This window comes from Schistocerca serialis, chromosome 4 (assembly GCF_023864345.2).
Source record: "Schistocerca serialis cubense isolate TAMUIC-IGC-003099 chromosome 4, iqSchSeri2.2, whole genome shotgun sequence".
NCBI lineage: Eukaryota > Metazoa > Arthropoda > Insecta > Orthoptera > Acrididae > Schistocerca > Schistocerca serialis.
In genome coordinates, this window is record NC_064641.1 from 414,478,111 (window position 1) to 414,483,110 (window position 5,000).

The 5,000-nt window shown below is 50.1% G+C and overlaps 1 non-coding gene across 1 annotated transcript in view; it reads left to right on the forward strand.

The window, feature by feature from the left end:
* The first annotated feature begins 4,341 nt into the window (after nucleotides 1–4,341).
* LOC126476903 (small subunit ribosomal RNA) overlaps nucleotides 4,342–5,000 on the forward strand; it is a 1,909-nt gene continuing 1,250 nt past the window's right edge. The window contains exon 1 of the ribosomal RNA XR_007587334.1: nucleotides 4,342–5,000. This exon is cut by the window's right edge and continues 1,250 nt beyond it. This is a non-coding gene — a ribosomal RNA (small subunit ribosomal RNA).

The window sequence follows — 5,000 nt, forward strand, 5'->3', positions numbered from 1 at the left end:
TAAATTGTACCTTAACCTAACCTATATCGTACCTTAACCTAACCTATATCGTACCTTAACCTAACCTATATTGTACCTTAACCTAACCTATATTGTACCTTAACCTAACCTACGTTGTGCCTTAACCTAACCTACGTTGTGCTTAACCTAACCTACGTTGTGCCTTAACCTAACCTACGTTGTGCCTTAACCTAACCTACGTTGTGCCTTAACCTAACCTACGTTGTGCCTTAACCTAACCTACGTTGTGCCTTAACCTAACCTACGTTGTGCCTTAACCTAACCTACGTTGTGCCTTAACCTAACCTACGTTGTGCCTTAACCTAACCTACGTTGTGCCTTAACCTAACCTACGTTGTGCCTTAACCTAACCTACGTTGTGCCTTAACCTAACCTACGTTGTGCCTTAACCTAACCTACGTCGTGCCTTAACCTAACCTACGTCGTGCCTTAACCTAACCTACGTCGTGCCTTAACCTAACCTACGTCGTGCCTTAACCTAACCTACGTTGTGCCTTAACCTAACCTACGTTGTGCCTTAACCTAACCTACGTTGTGCCTTAACCTAACCTACGTTGTGCCTTAACCTAACCTACGTTGTGCCTTAACCTAACCTACGTTGTGCCTTAACCTAACCTACGTTGTGCCTTAACCTAACCTACGTTGTGCCTTAACCTAACCTACGTTGTGCCTTAACCTAACCTACGTTGTGCCTTAACCTAACCTACGTTGTGCCTTAACCTAACCTAATTTGTGCCTTAACCTAACCTAATTTGTGCCTTAACCTAACCTAATTTGTGCCTTAACCTAACCTAATTTGTGCCTTAACCTAACCTAATTTGTGCCTTAACCTAACCTAATTTGTGCCTTAACCTAACCTAATTTGTGCCTTAACCTAACCTAATTTGTGCCTTAACCTAACCTACGTTGTGCCTTAACCTAACCTACGTTGTGCCTTAACCTAACCTACGTTGTGCCTTAACCTAACCTACGTTGTGCCTTAACCTAACCTACGTTGTGCCTTAACCTAACCTACGTTGTGCCTTAACCTAACCTACGTTGTGCCTTAACCTAACCTACGTTGTGCCTTAACCTAACCTACGTTGTGCCTTAACCTAACCTACGTTGTGCCTTAACCTAACCTACGTTGTGCCTTAACCTAACCTACGTTGTGCCTTAACCTAACCTACGTTGTGCCTTAACCTAACCTACGTTGTGCCTTAACCTAACCTACGTTGTGCCTTAACCTAACCTACGTTGTGCCTTAACCTAACCTACGTTGTGCCTTAACCTAACCTACGTTGTGCCTTAACCTAACCTACGTTGTGCCTTAACCTAACCTAATTTGTGCCTTAACCTAACCTAATTTGTGCCTTAACCTAACCTAATTTGTGCCTTAACCTAACCTAATTTGTGCCTTAACCTAACCTAATTTGTGCCTTAACCTAACCTAATTTGTGCCTTAACCTATCCTACGTTGTGCCTTAACCTAACCTACGTTGTGCCTTAACCTAACCTACGTTGTGCCTTAACCTAACCTACGTTGTGCCTTAACCTAACCTACGTTGTGCCTTAACCTAACCTACGTTGTGCCTTAACCTAACCTACGTTGTGCCTTAACCTAACCTACGTTGTGCCTTAACCTAACCTACGTTGTGCCTTAACCTAACCTACGTTGTGCCTTAACCTAACCTACGTTGTGCCTTAACCTAAGCTAATTTGTGCCTTAACCTAACCTAATTTGTGCCTTAACCTAACCTAATTTGTGCCTTAACCTAACCTAATTTGTGCCTTAACCTAACCTAATTTGTGCCTTAACCTAACCTACGTTGTGCCTTAACCTAACCTACGTTGTGCCTTAACCTAACCTACGTTGTGCCTTAACCTAACCTACGTTGTGCCTTAACCTAACCTACGTTGTGCCTTAACCTAACCTACGTTGTGCCTTAACCTAACCTACGTTGTGCCTTAACCTAACCTAATTTGTGCCTTAACGTAACCCATGTTGTGCCGTAACGTAACCCATGTTGTGCCGTAACGTAACCCATGTTGTGCCGTAACGTAACCCATGTTGTGCCGTAACGTAACCCATGTTGTGCCGTAACGTAACCCATGTTGTGCCGTAACGTAACCCATGTTGTGCCGTAACGTAACCCATGTTGTGCCGTAACGTAACCCATGTTGTGCCGTAACGTAACCCATGTTGTGCTGTAACGTAACCCATGTTGTGCCGTAACGTAAACCATGTTGTGCCGTAACGTAACCTATAATATGCCTTAACCTAACCTATAATATGCCTTAACCTAACCTATAATATGCCTTAACCTAACCTATAATATGCCTTAACCTAACCTATAATATGCCTTAACCTAACCTATAATATGCCTTAACCTAACCTATAATATGCCTTAACCTAACCTATAATATGCCTTAACCTAACCTATAATATGCCTTAACCTAACCTATAATATGCCTTAACCTAACCTATAATATGCCTTAACCTAACCTAAAGTGCGCCGTAACCAAAACTATATTGCGCCTTAACCTGACGCACGTTGTCGCTGAACCTGCTCTGTAATTGTTATGCAACTCGTTAAATTAGTGTAGTGTTGCCTAACCGCAACCCTCGCAATATAGTTCGCTACTCGCACTGCCCGGTCCCCTGTGTATCGCGTCATGTTAAACACCTTGCAGGTGTTGCTGACTTTCCACATGCTCCTGCTATACACTGTAATGTGGATAGCAGCAGGACGTACATGCCCCCCCCCCCTTCCCCCCTGCCTTCGCAAGCTGGTCGGTGAGAAGTTTGCATGTTCAACGCCCTTCGCATGCCGACGTACTCAGCCTACGTTGTGGTACGGCCTGTCACCTGTCCGCCGATGTACGCAAAACCCACAAACTGTACTGCACATTGGTCCGTATGTACTGAATGATACATCGTGGCACATGTGGCCGTATGACGACTGCGCCTAGCAACGGCGGACCATACAGTCCAAATATTGTGCACGCAGCTACGTGTCGTCTCCCTATAAGAGCTGGATTGCAGTGTGGTACGCCATACAGACGTGTGGGAGGAACGGACGCCCTGGATGGCGATCAGCATGAGCAGTCTGTTGATGTAGTGGAGCGTGTATTCGGACGTAGTCGTCTCTTCTCACACACCGTGATAGCATGTTGCACCGTGTTCCACATCTGCGACATGCTGCAGAGGCCGGCTGACAGTCGTTCGCGCAATGGACACCGCATACGTACGGGGTCGACCTTCCACGTGTTCTCTAGGCGTGCACATGTTGTTGCGTCTATGTGGGCAGATGTAGTGTGTTGTGACACCTGACACAGGCATGCAATACTCGTTGCAAATGGCGATGGACGTGTACGTTTGCTGGTGACGTTACGCAAATGAACAACTGGTAACCCGTTGTGGTGCGGTTGTTCTCGCTAGAGGTGAATCAGTGTTGGCGACGATCGGTCGAGCTATTAACCGGTTGTTTCAGGGATACCCACCATGCCCACGAACGTGAAAGGGGATCTGGGTGTGAGGCGATACGCGGCGGTGGCTGGGTGGGACCGTCCCCGGCCGGTGAGGGGGGGCCGCCCGGCGTGCTGGCAGCGCGGTGCGTGGGCGCACGCGCTACAGCCGGCTGGTGGGGGCGGCCAGTGGCAGGCGCGCCGGCCGACGGACGCGGCAGGCGGCGCAGCTGCGCGCCGGCGCCCCCTGCTCGCGGCGCCTTGCGGCCAAAGTAGGTCCTCGCGGGCCCGGTGCGAAGCGCGGTGGCCATCTGCAGTGTGCTGGTCCGATTGAGGACTTTGTGCGCTGAGGATGCGCCGCCGCCCGGCGCTCGGCGCCGCGACGCCGTCTGCTGCTCGGTCGCCCCAGCGGTTCTCGCAGGTGGTTTGTATCGCAGCTGTGCGGACGTGTTGGCGCGTGCGCTGTGCTGGGAGAGTTCGCTTTGGCACCCAAGTGGGGCTTTTGTCCTTCTGTGGCGCCGGCGTTGGAGCTGCCGGTCACCGTAGGTGGCGCGTGTTGTCTCCCGCCGGCAATGCCACGACAGCACGCTCCCGGGCCTCTGTCGGCAGCGGCAAGCTCAGTTGGGAGCACGGGTGGTCGCACCTAAAGCGTCTACTCGCCTAACTCCGGGCGATTGCGCCTCTCTCGAACCCGACCAAGTACTTAGGACGGCGCTGCGCGCCGCCGGGACCTGAGAGGGTTTCGAGGTGTGTTGTGCAGGGGAGCTCAGCCTCCTCCTGTTTGCAGAATAATTGAGCGGACGCTTGCGTGTTCGCGCGGGTCCCCGGGACACACTCCCGGGCGGCCGGCTGCTCAGCTCTAGTTGACGCAGCTCCCTGGTTGATCCTGCCAGTAGTCATATGCTTGTCTCAAAGATTAAGCCATGCATGTCTCAGTACAAGCCGCATTAAGGTGAAACCGCGAATGGCTCATTAAATCAGTTATGGTTCCTTAGATCGTACCCACGTTACTTGGATAACTGTGGTAATTCTAGAGCTAATACATGCAAACAGAGTCCCGACCAGAGATGGAAGGGACGCTTTTATTAGATCAAAACCAATCGGTCGGCTCGTCCGGTCCGTTTGCCTTGGTGACTCTGAATAACTTTGGGCTGATCGCACGGTCCTCGTACCGGCGACGCATCTTTCAAATGTCTGCCTTATCAACTGTCGATGGTAGGTTCTGCGCCTACCATGGTTGTAACGGGTAACGGGGTATCAGGGTTCGATTCCGGAGAGGGAGCCTGAGAAACGGCTACCACATCCAAGGAAGGCAGCAGGCGCGCAAATTACCCACTCCCGGCACGGGGAGGTAGTGACGAAAAATAACGATACGGGACTCATCCGAGGCCCCGTAATCGGAATGAGTACACTTTAAATCCTTTAACGAGTATCTATTGGAGGGCAAGTCTGGTGCCAGCAGCCGCGGTAATTCCAGCTCCAATAGCGTATATTAAAGTTGTTGCGGTTAAAAAGCTCGTAGTTGGATTTGT